This window comes from Hemicordylus capensis, chromosome 2 (genome assembly GCF_027244095.1).
Source record: "Hemicordylus capensis ecotype Gifberg chromosome 2, rHemCap1.1.pri, whole genome shotgun sequence".
NCBI classification, from domain to species: Eukaryota; Metazoa; Chordata; class Lepidosauria; order Squamata; family Cordylidae; genus Hemicordylus; species Hemicordylus capensis.
The window spans coordinates 258,402,727-258,420,203 of record NC_069658.1 but is presented as its reverse complement, the minus strand read 5'-3'; positions in this window follow the sequence as shown (position 1 = coordinate 258,420,203).

The following is a 17,477-nucleotide window of genomic DNA, read 5'->3' as shown; positions in this document are numbered from 1 at the left end:
ATAGATGGAATTGTGGGCCATGACCAGGCATTACAAAGCAGAAATTCAAAAACAATACAACAATACAATAGAGTATCCTTTCTTGGGAAGGAGCTGTCACTCCGTGGTAGAGTACCTGCTGTGCATACAGAAGCTTCAGTTATTGTCATTTCCAGATACAGCTGGGAAGGAATCTGTCTGAAACCCTGCACAGCTGCTGCCAGTTAGTGTCGATAACACTGACCTAGATAGTCCAATGTTCTCACTCAGCATAAGGCAATCTCATTTGTTTGTTTGGCCTTGAAATTTTACAACCTATAATTCCTTGCCAGTCCTCCATTTCTGCAACCTTAAGTGGCACAGTGGGGAAATGCTTGACAAACAAGCAGATGGTTGCCGGTTTGATTCCCCACTGCTACTATATTGGGCAGCAGCGATATAGGAAGATGCTGAAAGGCATCATCTCATACTGCACGAGAGGAGACAATGGTAAACCCCTCCTGTATTCTACTAAAGAAAACCACAGGGCTCTGTGGGCTCCAGGAGTAAAAATCGACTTGACGGCACACTTTACCTTAGAAGAGGCAAAGTGCATCTGCAAAATCTCCATGGAAAAGAGGGGGCTTGAGGATGGATTTTCCCCATGTTAGATTTCTGAATGTGGGAATCTGGGACCAGTGTATTTCTCACCTTAATGGTTCTATCCAAACAGAATGGAAGTGAGCCGATGAAGAACTATATATATGTTTGTATGCAGGCTCGGACAGGCCCACAGGGCAACAGGGCATATTCCTGGCGCGCCCCATCCGCAGGTTGCCCCTGAACCCCTACTCCCATCCTTAAGCACCCATTCTGTTCATAACCTGGTGCCCTCTCCACATACATTCCACCGCCCTCTCAGTGCCTCCAGTCCGGCCCTGTGTGTCTATCTACCATACGTAACATGCTTTCTCCTGCTCCAGTATTTCCTCCCTTTATTATTCACAGTATCAAGCCGTTAAAGTCTCCAGGATTTCTTTCCATTGTTGATTGATGCCAAAGCCTGGGGACTGCAGGCCAGCCCTGAAGGCTTGGCAAGCCCAGCTACAAAAGGCAGCTTGAAAAGCTGGCGATGACAACCCTACGTTAATTAAATCACTAACTCAAAAGTTTGTCCCCTTCAAATGGTGGATTTTGAGACTGTCGTGTGGCAACTTTAAGATCGGCTTCAGTTCTGCTTGGTTTACAAAGCAGGGTATGGGGACGAAGGGATTCTGCCAAATAATCCCATGGAAAAGAGCGGGGCTTCTGGATGGATTTGAAGGAGTGGGAGAAGTGGCAATGGGCTGAAACACGCTTAACTGTGTTGGACTGTGGCCAACGTATCTAGTGACTGAGTGCACATGTGCAAATTCACCATTAAACATAAGAGAGAGAGAGAGAGAGAGAGAGAACCTGACTAATGGAAGATTCATCCTAAGAACCACAAAGATCAGTATTTCATTCTGTCTAAGCATTGGGCTTCCCAACTTCTTCAACTGGATTGGTCTTTCTGGTTAGTTGTAGGCAGCAAAAGCAAAGTTCTTTTACCAGTGACGTTCACCTAGCTGGTGAAAACCAGCTTTCCCCAAGGAACCACAGGGTCCCAGCCACTTCCACTAATTAATGCTTAAGCAGGAAATTGCACAGCACATTAAGTTGCACAACATTCAAAGAAAAGCCCCCTGGCATGTTTACAAAACATTGTATTTTAAGGGCTCATATTCATTCTTCCTGAAGTCTTGACATTTTCTTAAGCTCCTGGTTTTCAGAGCAATTATTCACAAAGCTGAAGGTGGGTGGAAGGAAGTTTAAGGTTAATGGGCTGTGATCTGGGTGACTAGCGGCAAAAAGTCCTGACATGTTTTTTAGGCTGCTGGTTTTCAAAGCAACTATCACAAAGCTGATGGTCAGAGGAAGAGGAAGAGGAAGGGAGTCTAGCTTAATTTTATTTGTGTATATTAAATATAAATAATATATGTTTACCTGATATAATATATTTACCAAGTTACCTGAGAGAACGCCTTGCCCCGTATGTCCCTACCCAAACCTTAAGATCTTCTTTGGAGGCCCTCCTCTGGGTGCCCCTGCCAAATGAGGTGAGCCGAGTCGCTACCAGGGAGAGGGTCTTTTTGGTGGTTGCACCCATTTATGGAATAGCCTCACCAGTGAGGTTCACTTGGCTTCATCACTTTGTTCTTTTAGACAAGAAAGGACCTTTTTGTTCATCCAGGCCTTTTAAATTCTGGTTTTGAGATTTGATCTGATTTTTTAACTAATTCTAAAATGAGTTTTTAATTTCTGCTTTGTATTGTATTTTGTATTTTCTTTTCACCTTTTTTTGGTCTGTTATGATTTAATGTGTCCTGTGATTTTATATGTTTTAATCCTCTGTGTGAGCCACCCAGAGAACAATTTGTTATGGGGCGGCTAACAAAGTTGTTTATTAATGATATTATTATTATTATTATTATTATTATTATTATTATTATTATTATTATTGCACTTCTTTGTCAATAATTGACAAAAGTTATTTCAAGGAAGTGTGAAACAGCAATTTGCAATATAAAACAATCAAGAATTATAAAAGCAAAAATAATAAAACCAACAGCACCATGGGGAAAACCAACTGTTTTGGGCAGTAGCTAATAAGAAACCCAGCAGAGTACATGGACAACACAACCTGAGCTGGACTCTTCTTATTGCCCAAAAGTCCAAGTGATGAGAATGGCTTCCAGATGTCTTTGGAAAATTGGAACGTGGGAAGAGTACACAAGGCCGGCCGGCCTGCTAGGCAAACTAGGTGGTTGTCTAGGGAGAGGCACTGATGGTTCATGTCACGTGTTGCCCCCATGGGCTGGCGGGCAAGTGGGTGAGCAAACAGGCAATGGACTGAGTGGACACTCTCTATCCCTTACACTCCCCCCTTGCTCCTCCACTTGGTGTTCCACCCCTTCCTGCTGACCTGCTGTGGCAAGGAGAGCAGGGGGCGGGCAATGGGGATGGGGAGCACTTGATTGCTCTCCTTGCTGTGGTGAACCATTGCTGTGGTTTCTGCTGGCATGTTATAATGGTGCTGGTGCATGACATCATTATAATATGCCACAGGAGCTGCTGGCAGCAGAAGTGGGCTGCCCACCACTGTGAGAAATGTGAGTGGGTGGGTACTTGTAGTGATCAGGCACTGATCAGTCACCCCTCCCATAAAGAGATTAACTGGAAGTGAACACTGTCCTGACTGACAGGCGGGTGACTCCAGAGCTCAGCCAATCAGCACACCAGGTGGGTGGGACTAAGAGGGCTGTTGGGAGGAAGATAAGAGTTTATTTGTTAGAAGGAGCTGGCTGGAGAGCAAGGGAGATGTGGTCATGAGGTCTGGCTGCAGGAAAGTCTCTCAGTGAGTCCAGGGAAGCCAGGAGGGAAGGAAACTTGAATTCTCTACCATGGTTTGATGAGTTCAAGAAGAAAAGGAAGCCAGGGCTTTTGGCTTCGGGAAGTAGTCTAGGGGAAAGTTCATTTAGTCAGACTTGGCATTAGACTTTTGTTTTCTTTTGTGTGTTTTGGATAGTCCTTCAACTGTTCTAGGATTGTTTACCTGTAACATAACTAAGCTAAGAAACACTAACCTGTGCCTATCCAGCTAGGATGTTGCAAAAGACTCTGTAAGCTTTTAATGGTGCTTTTGTCTTTTCCTACATCCCTGTTCCTTGCAACTGAGGTGCTTTGTAAAGTATTCTTGTAACCATTGAGTATATTTACCTGTAACTAAAAGCTGAAAGAGCCTCAGGCCAAAGTCATTTGTAGTATTTAAATAAAGCTTCCTCCCCACCTTTTGTACTTGACATTTTACCAGCCTCTCTGAGTGGATTTTTGACTCAGGAAAGAGGGGGGCTGCAAGGGGGTTTCTCTGGTGTGACATGTCTTAGAAGTTCAGCAATCTACCAGTTTTCTCACAACATGTAGGCTTGCACATGGAGGATTTTTGAGTATTTTTCCCATAGCAAAAGAAGGAGAGTTTCCCTGGGATTTCCACCCCAAGCCCAAGGAGGGTCAAATTCTGAGATAAAGATGGGTGATGGTGGCAGCCATTGTGAAACTACCAGAAGTACAGGAAAGTTTAAGGAAAAGCCTTGTTCAGAAAGCATAGAGGGGATGATTCACCATTTTCCTTCCCCTCACATGGGCTTGCTTTGAGACAAAGGCTATAATCTACTACAGTACTCTTCATCCCTGTTGCCCACCCCTTGCTCTTCTTGCCATGCAGGCCACCCCTACTTCTCAAGGGCGGATCTTATCTTTGGGCAAAGTGGGTGGCACTCATGTTAAATTTCTCAGTCAGCCATGTTGTCTCTGCCTCCATTTTGTGTGCCTACTGCCTCCCGTTTTGTTCCCTGCTCCTGCAGCCTGCTGCTGCTGCTTTAAGCCTGCAATCTGCTGCCTGCTGCTTTCAGAGTTGTGAGAGTGGGCAACGGTAGCACAAAACAAATGAAAAGCCCCAGATCTTTTAAACTATTAATATTAAGAAGGCAGGAGCCAATAAGCATGCTCACTTTTGTATTTGCAAAGTGGGAGGTCCTATAAACCAATCAGAGAGGGACTAGGCTGATTGACAGGCAGCCAATCAGATAGCACAGAAGGTAAGGACGTCTTTTTCTTTAGCTACTCAGAAGAATCCAATCACCATTTTAGTTAGAGAGCAGGCAGGCTGGCTGGCTTTTGACAAGTCTGATCATTTGCTGGCTTCTTTGTGCTTGTTTGGAGGGGAAGAATACAACCTCTTCTTTCTCTCCCTTACTCTCTGATCTAATCTGTATGCAAAGCAAAATGACATGCCATAAAACATTGGCAGGAACAGCTAACTGTAAGACTGGACTAATTAGATTAGAAACTGGCATAACAAGGCAGAAAGGTTTTTTAGGGTATATTTATTAATTATTATTTATTTATTTGATTTATATACCGCCCTTCCAAAATGGCGCAGGGCAGTTTACAAATCTACATTCCCGCTGCCTGCCCCAGGAACCATCAGCTGCCACGGCTTCTTCTCGCTTTAGCGGGCAGGTACAGTTAGCAAGTGGGCAGGCAATGGGGATGGGGAGTTTGTTGCTCACCTCCCTGCTCACACCCACCAAATGGAAGTGCCCAACCATGTGGGTGAAGGAAGTGTGGTACAGGGAGGAGCACCCACTTTGCCTGGGGTGCCCCCAACCCTTTGGCCAGCCTTAAGAATACAAACCTCTATAAGGAGAAAATTCTAGAGTCTGGGGGCAATAACCAAAATTATTTCCCATGTGCATGGCAATCAGGCTCACCTGGTATTGGCACAGGAAGCAGGGCCCCCCACCCCAACAAGACCTTATGGGTGGAGAGGTCCACTTGGGAACAGGTAGTCCTTTAGATATTTAGGACTCAAGTCATTTAGGGTTTAAAAGGTCAAAACCAGCATGGAAACAAATCAGCAGCCACTGCAGTAGTTTCAGTGTTGGGGTGGCATAGTACATATTAACCTAGTGGGGACATAGCTGACATTTTTGCAGTAATCTGACTATGACACGACTAAGGCATGGGTACTGGTATCCAGATCTACCTTCTTAAGCAAGAGTTGCTGCACTTCAGCTTTGGAAGTAGTGCCTTTGCACAAACTGGAGCTGTGCAAAGGCAGCCCTAGGTATGGCTGCCCCCTGATGGGATTGAAAACAAAACTGCTAATATGATCATGCCTTTATACAGATCTGTGATGCTGCCACATAAGGAGTACTGTGTACAGTTCTGGTCACTGTATCTCAAAAAGGTCATTATAGAAATTGGAAAGGTGCCTCCTTACGAGGCAAGGCTACAGTATCTGGGGCTTTTTAGTTTGGAAAAAAGGCGACTACACTACGGATAGACATGGTAGGTAAAGGTAAAGTGGCGCTGTCCAGTTGGTGTTGATTCCTGGCGGCCACAGAGCCCTGTGATTTTCTTTGGTAGAATACAGGAGGAGTTTACCATTGCCATCTCCCGTGCAGTATGAGATGCTGCATTTCAGCATCTTCCTATAATGCTGCTGCCTGATATAGGTGTTAGAAGTCTATAAAATTATGCATGGTGTGGAGAGAGAGACGTTTTTCTCCCTCTCTCACAACACTATTCATTCATTTATTCAACATATTTTTATACTGCCCAAAACCTATGTTTCTGGGCGGTTTACAACAAAAACCAGAAAAGTTAAAACATTAATTAAAACAGATAAATGACAGAGAAATTAAAACATTGGTTAAAATAAATGACAACAAAAAGGAAAAACATTACAACAATTTAAAACCTTACAACAATATTTTAAAACAATGCTAAAACTATTAAAATGGTATTTAATAAAAAGCCTGGGTGAACAAATGTGTCTCTAAAGATTTTTTTAAAAATTGTCAGAGATAGGGAGGCTCTTATTTCAGCAGGGAGTGTGTTCCAAAGTGTTGGGGCAGCAGCTGAGAAGGCCTGACCCCAAGTAGCCACCAGACGAGCTGGTGGCAACTGCAGATGGACCTCTCCTGATGATCTCAATAGGCAGTGGGGTTCATGATGAAGAAGACGTTCTCTTAAATACCCAGGGTCCAAGTTGTTTAGGGCTTTATAGGTTATATCCAAAATCTTGTATTTTGCCCGGAAACTTATCAGCAGCCAGTGTAGCTCTTTCAATCCTGTATTTATACAAGATTGTATATATGGAGTAATATGGTCTCTCCAAGATGACCCGGAGACCAACCTAGCTGCCACATTCTGAACCAGCTATAGTTTCTGGACTACATACAAAGGTGGCCCCAGATAGAGCACATTACAGTAATCCAGTCTGGAGGTTACCAGCAGATGTATAACTGTTCTGTGGTCATTTATCTCAAGAAGTGGACACAGCTGGCGTATCAGCCAAAGCTGATAAAAGGCACCTCTGGCCACTGCCTCAACCTGGGACACCAGGGAGAGGCTTGGATCCAGAAGCACCCCCAGACTGTGTACCTGTTCCTTCTGGGGAAGTGTGACCCCATCCAGAACAGGCAGATCAAACTCATCTCCCGAGTTTCAACCCCACACAGTAAGTAGCTCTGTCTTATCTGGATTCAGTCTCAGTTTGTTATCCCTCATCAAGCCCATCACTGCCTCCAAGCAGGCATTTAGGGAAGTTATGCCTTCTCCCAATGAGGGTGACATGGAGAAATAGATTTGGGTGTCATCAGCATACTGATACATCCTACACCAAATCTCCTGGTGATCTCTCCCAGCAGTTTCATGTAGATATTAAACAACATTGGAGACAATACAGAGCCCTGAGGGACACCATAGAAAAGTTCAGATTTTGAAGAACAGCAATCTCCAAGGGACACCATCTGGAACCTGCCTGAAAGGTAGGAGCAGAACCACCACAAAGCAGTGCCTCAACTCCCAATCCCCTCAGACGCTCCAGAAGGATACTATGGAAAGCTGCCGAGAGGTCTAAAAGGACCAACAGAGTCACACTCCCTCTGTCAATTTCCAATTGGAGATCATCCATCAGGCCGACCAAAGCAGTTTCCACCCCATAGTCCGCCTGAAAGCCAGTCAGACCCACTAGAACTAGAGGTCTAGTGTTGTGAAACTGATGGCCAGGAATTATAGAATTGACAAAAGGAAGTACTTTTTCACACAGCACACACTTAAAAACTGTGGAACTCTTTGCCATAGGATGCAGTGATGGTCACCAACTTGGATGGCTTTAAAAGAGGCTCAGAAACATTCATGGAGGACAGTTCTATTAATGGCTACTAGTCTTGATGGCTATAGACTTTTTCCAGACTCAGAGGCAGGATGTCTCTAAATACCAGTTGGAGCTGTACAAAAGCAGAAAGAGGGCATTCCTTCATCTCTTGCCAGTGGGCTTCACAGAGGCCTGTAAAACAGGATGCTGGACTAGATGGGCCTTGGACCTGATCCAGCAGGGCTGTTGTTATGATTTTCCAGGCAGTGCTGGATCCAGGATAACCTCCAGATTGTGCACCTATTCCTTCAGGGGGAGTGCAGCCTTGGCTAGAACAAACTGAGCTCCTTCTCCTTGACTGATTGCCCACCAGTACCTATGTTGTATCCAGATGAGCCTCAATTAGTTTGCCCACCTCCAGCCCATTACTGCCTCCACCCCCCCAGTTCAGCATGTCTGCCAACTCCTTGGGATCTGAGGACAAAGTGAGTTAGAGCTGAGTGTCCTCCTATTGACCTGAATCTCTGGATGACCTCCCCCAATGGTTCCATGTAGATATCAAACAACAATGTTGGTATTCTAGCTGGCCTTGTTTCAGTCTTAGCATTGGGCCTCCTTCAGTCTTACTTCTGTTGGGCCTTCTTGGGCCCATGGTGGTACTTCAATGGTCACATACTGAAGCAGTTTCCCTGGGGGTTGTAGCCACATGGAGGCATGTAGAAATCTGTCCCCTTCATGAGTATTACAGACCCCATTTCTGAATTTTCATCTTTCTTTAAAACCAAATATAAGTCTGCGTTTTATAGAAACACAAGGAAAAATGTCTAGGCAGTATTCTACCCAATTGTTCACTATGAAGTAATACACTTAAATAACTTTAAACATATTAAGCTAGCTGTACTTCCATTCTGGCTGTTTTGCAATTATTAGCTCTTTCACAGAGGCTCCCTTGCCAAAGGCTTTCTGGCTCTGGCCGTGTGCCCTATTGTTTCCCATCACAGGAGGAGTGGAGGGAAAAAAACAAACAGAAAACTGAGAGAATGCAGGCTAGTGAACATTCTTGGATCCTCAGGGTGTGTTTACGTCCTATCTCTACCAAGCAGAGGTGTTGCTAGGTATTTAAAAGCCCCAGCCCTTTGATAATCAAATATTTTCATGCTCTTTAAAGGACCACACTCTCTTCCAGTTTTTGAATAATCACATCTTACCCAGTAAGGAGGCTGTTGCCCCCCCCCCTTGTTATCAGGCTGTGGTGTGGGAGGTCGGTGCCTGTAGAGAATGCAGATGCAGAAGATCTCAGGATCAATCTCTGGCATTTCCAGGTAGGGCTAGGAGAGACTCCTTCCTGAAACCTTGGAGAGCTGCTGCCAGTCAGTGTTGTAGACAATACTGAGCTAAATGGATCAATAGTCTGACTTGGTATAAGGCAGCTTCCTGTGTTACTGTGTTAGTGCACATAGCAGTTAGGAGTGACAGTGCAGCATGGAGGTTGTTAAAATAACAGTGTGCCTAACATCAGGCAGTATGGAGACCTAGGACACTAAAAGGTATTTAAGACAGAGGAGCAGCTAGGTAATTTTTGGATCCTGGACTAAATGAATGTATGCTCTTACCTCCTCCAAAACAAGCATCTTCTCCATATATATACATTTCACCACAAACACATAGGTCTCGGCTAGAGTACATTTGAGATAAAGGAAAAAAAGTCTACACAAGAGTGCCCAATTTCAGAATTCAAAGCCCAGCCATTCTGGAACTGTAAAGGGTTGGGCAAAGGGGCATGGGGCTTGTTGCACTTTTTTATGAAGGCAAGGGTCAGAATCCTTCACATGGGGGGGTGGGATGATACTCCAATAGGGGGCTTCAGTTCCAGAAATTTTTGTAATTTTCTACCATGAAACAAGCCACATAGGACTTTAAAAAAAAAAAACTTCAGTTTTTTTAAAATGCAAAAAATCATTAAAAACCAATCAATTGACCAATCTGCTTCAAAATCGATACACAAAGTCCTGCTAACCTGTTCTACATCTATACACAATTTCAGTACTCCATGCCAAGCCATTCCAGAAATATAAAAGGGTCCCTCCTTTCCCTTGGGGACCGTTATAGGTGAGTGGGCACACGGACTTGTGCCCCCAGATTCATGCCTAACAGTGCTCCTGATTTAAGAAAATGCCTTCTTCAGTATGAGCTATGCCCACTGAGCTCATCCAGAGAGGTCCATCTGCAGTTGCCAGAAGTTTGTCTGGTGGGTACTCACGGAAGAGTCTTCTCTGTTGCTGTCCCGAGACCTTAGAATGCACTCCCTGCTGAAACAAGAGCTTTCTCAAAGTCTCTAAAGACACATTTCTTCACCCAAGCTTTTTAACTAGAACTGTGGTTTTAAATTGTGTTAATTTTTGTTTTAATTTTTTTTATGTTGTTGTGAGGTGCCCAGAGATGTAAATTCTACAAATATAATAAGTAAATAAAATAATGGACACATATCCTGGTGGCCCAATTTATTGTTTATTTATTTATTTGATTTATATACCGCCCTTCCAAAGATGGCTCAGGCCAATGGTGTCAACACTGTGCATCGCCCAGAGCCTCTGGATGGGGCGGTATAAAAATGTAATAAACAAACATGGTGTCAATGTTCCTGCTGCCAGGGGCTGAATAGGAGGCATTTATAGAAGGACCTGCCATTCCAGTGAGATGTGGGGCAGGGAATAGAATTGCCAACTTTTCTCCTTCTCCCCACCCCGTAGCTGGACTCCTGGATCTTTTATAGCTGCCTGGCATAATATAGGAACCTGTGAAGTAAAGAAAAGAAGTCAGTGGTTTCGAAAGCCTGGCTTTGAAAGAAGTCAGTAGCTTTGAACATTGTATGCAGGCTAACCTGCAGGAGGCCTTTGATTCTGGGTGAGGAGAGGTGTCACTTTCTCCATGAGGGAAGTGGTAGACACTAGACAGTGACCACACCCTCCCCGCTCCCCGTGTCAGACTGAGAGGGGAGCATGCAGAGAGGCAGGCAGGCTGGCTAGCCTGCTGGATTCCATCCTTGTTCCAGTCAGGGAAAGGGGAGGGTGATCTGGCTATGAGACAGTGGCCATTCTATGCGTGAATAACAGGATCTTCCACTCACAGAAGGGTCTGCTTGCTGAGGTCAGCCCTCGCTGGCGTCTGGGCTGTGATCTTGGCGTCTCCATTACGCGTGGAGCCTGGTCATGTCAGGGAGGGCAGGGTGTGTTGCATAACCAACCCCTGAATTACAGGGCTCAGAACCAGTCAGCGGGAGCTGGATTTCTTTCTAAACGAGCCTTTCTGCTTCTCTCCCTTCAGGCAGCTGCAGCCAGACACCCCCTAGGTTGGCAGAGTTATTGTAATGCCGGAAATGGAAATGATTGGACACAATTCCTGTCCATTTAGGACAGACTTCCCAAGTTCCCTGGAGTTTAACAGCTGGGCTGTTAAAGAGCTTGCTTCAAGTAGCACATATTAGCTGGGAAAGTTTTTAGACCAGCAGGGGTTAGTAGAGCAGAGCAATGTGAGTACGTGTGTAATCACTTGTAGACTCCGTGGGGAGAAGGGGGAGAAGAGATGTTCCAACTGCAAAAACATCTCCACCCATATTTTTTGTGTGTGTGGTGGGAGGGAGTGACTATATTTTAGGTGTTCCTGTGAAGCAGTTGCTGGATATGACAGAGATATCCCAACAACTTCAGCACTGCAGCTCCTAGAATGCAAAGCGTAGACACATTTCCTCACTTTTCACAGATGAAAATCGAGACATGCACATATTTTTTAACACCTTTGCTTTCCTATCACTTGAGCACCATCTCACACCTTCCGGTGTTAGAAACCAGTGAAAGCTCATATTTGCCTGCTTTTGGTAGGGCAGCCAGCTTCTTTAAGCAGCCCTTGCTGTGCCTTTTAACGGTAGGTTGATCGTGCTGGGGGAGCCACATGTTTAAACATTATGCACATGTTTAAACAAACAAACAACATTTATTTATTTATTTCTCATCTGCCAATTGAAGTAGCTCATGCTGCTGTGAGAGGCCTAGCTACAGGGGCAGGTTTATTTGTTCATGCACTTATTTAAACATTTGCATACCACTTTTAGGAACATAAGAAGCTGCCTTATTCTGTGTCAGACCATTGGTCCATCTAGCTCAGTATCGTCTACACAGAATGGCAGCGACTTCGCCAAGGTTACAGTCAGGTTACAAGGTCTCTCTCAGATCCATCTTAGAGATGCCAGAGAGGGAACTTGGAAGTTTCTGATGCTCTTCCCAGAGCAACCCCATCCCCAAAGGGAATATCCGAAAGCAGTGGAGTAGCCAGCAGAAGGGCGGCCCATGCTCCTCCCACTGGTGGCCCCCATGATGTCATGCACAGAGGGGGTGTGGCCTGATTGCTGGAGGGCCCACCCCAACCCTACCAATTGCATTTCCGCTGACTGGGTACATTTATTTCCCTTTCAGCAGCCCTTTTCATTGGCGGCCCGAGTTCTTTGAACCCTACCGTTCAATGATGGCTCCGCCCCGTCTGAAAGGAAGAAAGCTTATGACATCATGTTTGTTAGTATGTGTGTTTGTGAGTGTATATTCCCCTCTAATATCTTTTGCCTTTATAGTCTGATACAAATCAAATTCACAGAACATAGGAGGGGGCCCTAGTGGACCCTGACAGCCATATATTTTTTCACCAATCCACCATGTTGTTTGAAGATGGCAGCCACTCGAATAATAGGCAGCACCCCTTTGTAACTCTTGTGCTGCTAGTCAGATACAAATTTGCAGCACATGGGAAGGGTCCTAGGTACAAGTCCCCATGTTAAAAGAAGCTAAAAGCAGGCTGTTTAAAAGGCATCCCAAAAGACAAAGTAGGGACAGCAGTTTATCATTTATCAGGAAATATGGCCTGGAAATGGAGACAGTTGGAAGGCTTGCAGATACTTGGGCAAGAAAAACATCTTGGCCTAGCTCCAGGTGTATTAGCTGGATGAACAAGTTTAAGGAGGGAAGGAAAATATTCCAGTAGCTGGAGAATAGGGATGTGCACAAACTTGTTTGTGTACTCCTGGGTGGGGTGGGGTGAGCTTAAAGGGGTTGGGTGAGTGACCTTACCTGTCCCACCGCTTTCCCCCCACTGGTGCTGATCCCCAAAATGCTGGTGCGGGGCTGCAGCACACCTGCTTGCAGCCCCAGTGAATGTCATACCGGAAGTGACCTACCCACCCGCGTGCTCCCCTGTCTCCAAACCAGCTCGGATGCCAGACTTCCGAACTGGCGCTCCACAAAAGGAATGCTAAACCAGTTCGTGCACATCCCTACTGGAGAGTAGGACTTAATTTTCATCTCTTCTGTCCATGTATGATGGGTGGATGGATAAATCATCACTCTGATTTAGCCTCTGTAACTTATCTGTAAAATGGGGAAACCAGTGACCTACTTCTTAGTTAAGAGTTGCCAGCCTTCCCCCACCCTCCAGCCATGCTCACAGATTCATGGAATTTTGGAAGGGGCCTTAAAGGCCTTCTAGTCCAGCCCCCTGCTCAGTGCGGGAAACAGCTACACAGCACCCCTGACAGATGGCTGCCCAGCCTCTGTCTGAAAATTGCTAGTGAAGGAGAGTCCACTACTGTGCAAGGAAGATCGTCCCACTGTTGAACAGCATTAAGAAATTCCTCCTAATGTCTAACCTAAATCTGTTTCCTTGTCATTCCAACCCATTGGTTCTAGTCCTGCTCTCAGGAGCAACAGAGAACCAGCCTGCTCCTTCTTCTATTGATAGCCCTTCAGATGTTTGAAGAGAGTGATCCTATTTTCCTTTGTTTCTTCTCTTCTCTTGGCCAAACATACCCAGCTCCTTCAACCGCTCCTCATAGGACTTCATTTCCAGACCCCTCACCATTCTGGTTGCCCTCCTTGGAACCTCTTCCCATTTATCAGTGTCCTTAAAATGTAGTGCCCAGAACTAGCAACTGGGCTTTTAAGAGCAGCTTGATCTACAGAAATCCCGCTGCCAAAACTTTTATTGGCACTGAGATAAGGTGATCCTTGGACAAGCTATGTTGTGATTGTAAACTATGTTGTGAAGGCAAGGTAGACAGAGATGGTGTGAAGCATGCTGCAAATGTTGAGGTGTTGTAAATGAGAAACAGAAGTAGAGGGTGTGGAACTGAACTGTGTCCATGTGCCAGTTTGCATGACAGGTCTCCAAGCCTTCTGCAGAGCACTTCCTTGGGCCTTTCCCCCTTTCTCTCCCTCTTCAAAAACAAACATCCACCTTATTGGCAAAGTTTCTTCTTGTTTGTTCTACCCACACCAAACCTGCTACCACTTGAATCTTGCCTGGGCTGCTCCCAGAGGTGAACCTAGGTAGTTTCGGAGCCTGGACCCAAAGGCTTATGGAGGGCCCCCCCCCAACAGTATTTTTAACACATTTTTAACATGACCACACCACCTGGGACAGACTAAAAAGGATTTGGAGGTCCTCAGGGAGTGTACAATGACCTCTGCCTGCTCCTATCTCATCTCCACAGCTCCTTTGTCAGTCCCTGATCCTGGCTCTAGTATCACTGCCTTATCCATCTGATAGAGACTGTGGCTGATATCCTGACTAAGGAAGCACTGGTGGAGTGGGAGAAGCACCAATCTTCAGAAACGTTCAGCTAACTCAATTACATTCTTGGCTCAGGGGTGGGGGGCAAATTTTGGTGACCTCCCCTTCCAAAGGAAGCATTTTTTGTCACCTAAGAATATGTCCCTGGGGGTGGCACAGCCTTAAGGCACATATTGTCATGTGACACAGATTGTGGGGGAAGGGGAGGTCATTAGAATTTCGCTATAGATACACTCTATCATCGGTGGAACTCTTCAGGAGCATTGATGCTACATTGGCCTTTCTGCCGTTGCACTGGTGTACATCGATGTACAGCACATAGCACACAGAATAGAGCTTTCAGAATCAGGCGGTATATACATCAAATAATATTTATTTATTTATTTATTTATTTACACAGTCAGACAGGTGTTATTGACTGGTTTGTTTATCCAGACATCGAGTCCTTCCCAAGGACCTGGGACGGCTGAATTTTATTGTCAATGTTTTTGCTGTTGTTATAGATATCGTCGCAGAATATAGGCTGTTCCCAGTAAAGCTGCTTTTTGTAACTGGCTGATGGTGATTTCTGTGGCCCCTATGGTGAGGTGCTCTTCAAGGTCTTTTGGAACTGCACCCAGGACGCCAATTCCACTGGGATTATTTTGGTCTTTTTCTGCCACAGCCTTTCAATTTCAGTTTGTAGATCTTTGTATTTTGTGATTTTTTCTATTTTTGACTTATTTTTCTTTCTTCTCGAATACAGTTATATCTCGTGTATTGTGTGGCAGATGTTTGTCTGTTTGTAGTCGGAAGTCTCATAATATTTTTGCATCTTCATTTTCTACAACTTTTTCAATTTTATGGTCCCACAAATTTTTGGCTACAGGTTGCTTGTATTTTTTGCAGATGTTCCAATGTATCATCCCTGCTACTTTGTCATGCCTTTGTTTGTAGTCAGTCTGTGCGATCTTTTTACAACAGCTAATTAGGTGGTCCACTGTTTCGTCTGCTTCTTTACAAAAGCGGCACTTGCTGTTTGTTGTTGATTTTTCAACTTATGCTCTTATTGCATTTGTTCTTAGTTACTGTTCTTGTGCAGCCAGTATTAAACCCTCTGTTTCTTTCTTCAAGTTGCCATTCTTAAGCCATTGCCAGGTCTTGGTGATGTCTGCTTTTCCACTTATATTGTGCAAATATTGACCATGCTGTGGCTTATTTCTCCATTTTTCTGCTTGGTTCTTGACTTGTTCTTTCTTGTAGGCCTGCTTTGTTTCTTTGGTGTTGAATAGTTTCTCGTTATTGACCATTTGAAGTACATCTTCTACACTGTCCTTGATATATTCTTCAAGGCCTCTTTTCTCCTCCTCTACTGTTTGATGGACTTGCAGCATTCCTCTTCCACCTGAGCTGCGAGGGAGGTAAAGCCTATCTATATCACTGCGGGGGTGCAGAGCATGATTGATGGTCATGATTTTCCTGGTCTTACTATCTAGCGTCTCTAGCTCTGCCTGGGTCCAGTCTATTATTCCTGCAGTGTATCTGATAACAGATATAGTCCAGGTGTTTATGGCTAGTATGGTGTTCCCGCCATTGAGTTTGGACTTGAGGATTTTTCTAACTCTCCTGATGTATTCACTTCCAATTTTTCTTTTAACTTCAGTGTGTGCAATGTTATCAGCCTGGAGAATGCCCAAGTATTTGTAATGTTCTTTCTCTTCCAGGTTCTTGATCTTGCTTTCATTGGGCAGTTCTATTCCTTCTGTTTTTCTTATTTTTCCTCTGTTCATTATTAATGCAGCACACTTGTCTAGTCCAAACACCATTGCTATATCACTACTGAATATATGGAAAGTGTTTAGCAGTGATTCAATTTCTGACTGGGACTTTCCATACAACTTCAGATCATCCATGTACAGCAGATGGTTGATTTTACTTGATGTTTTAGATGTTTGGTATCCGAGGCCTGTTTTGTTTAGTATTTGTGAAAGTGGGGTCATAGCGATTACAAACAACAGAGGGGATAGTGAGTCCCCTTGGAAAATGCCTCTTCTAATGCTAACCTGTCCAAGTGTCTCGCCATTGATTGTTAACTATGTACTCCACATGCTCATTGCTTTTTTTTATAAATATCTGAATGTTTTTGCTGACACCAGTTGTTTCTAAACATTTTAGTATCCATGTGTGAGGCAATGAATCAAAGGCTTTCTTGTAGTCAATCCATGCAACACTTAGATTTGTTTTTCTTCTCTTGCAGTTTTCTAAAATCATTTTGTCAATCATCAGCTGGTCTTTTGTGACTCTGGTGTTCGGGCAATTTCCTTTCTGTTCAACTGGAAGCTGTTTGTAAGTTAATAAGTGTCGCATGACTTCATCTGCTATTATTCCAGTTAATAATTTGAACATGGTTGGCAGGCAGGTTATCGGTCTATAATGACTTGGAACTGCACCTTTTGCTGGGTCTTTCATGATGAGATGAGTTTTCCCAGTTGTTAGCCATTGTTCAATATCACCGCCTTTCATAATGTGATTGAACTGTTTTGATAGCTGTTTATGAAGGCTTGTTAGGTGTTTAAGCCAAAAGCCATGCAGTTCATCGTCGCCTGGCGCAGTCCAATTTTTAATTTTCTTTGCTCTTTCACTTATTAATTCTGGTATTATTAGATCTTGCATTTGTTGGTTACATTTTTTTGACCTCTTTTATCCAGTCTGCTTTTTTTATTATAATCTATTAGATTGTCCCATAATTTCCCCCAGAATTGCACTGTTTATATATTTGGTGTTTCTACGTTTCTTGCAGTTTCTCCTTCTATGCTTTGGTAGAAACGTCTCTGATTCGACTGGAATTGGAGATTCTGCCTGTGTTGTGTAATTCTGGCTTCGTATCTGCTAATCTTCTTTGACACTGCTGTTATTTGCTGCTTTATTATTTCCAGGACTTCTCTAATTTTTCTTGAATCTAGGCGGTATTTTTGGATCAGATACTGTTTGGTGTTTTCATTCTTCAGCTTCTTGTCTTTCATATCTTTCAATTTACTAGCATCTGATCTAAGCCTGGCAATTTTGTTTTCTAATCTAATCTTCCATTTAGGTGATGTACTACTTTCTTTTTTTACAGGTCCACTGATCTTATATCCGAGCTCTTGTGTTGTTATTGTTGCTGCAATATACATTAGTTGGTTTG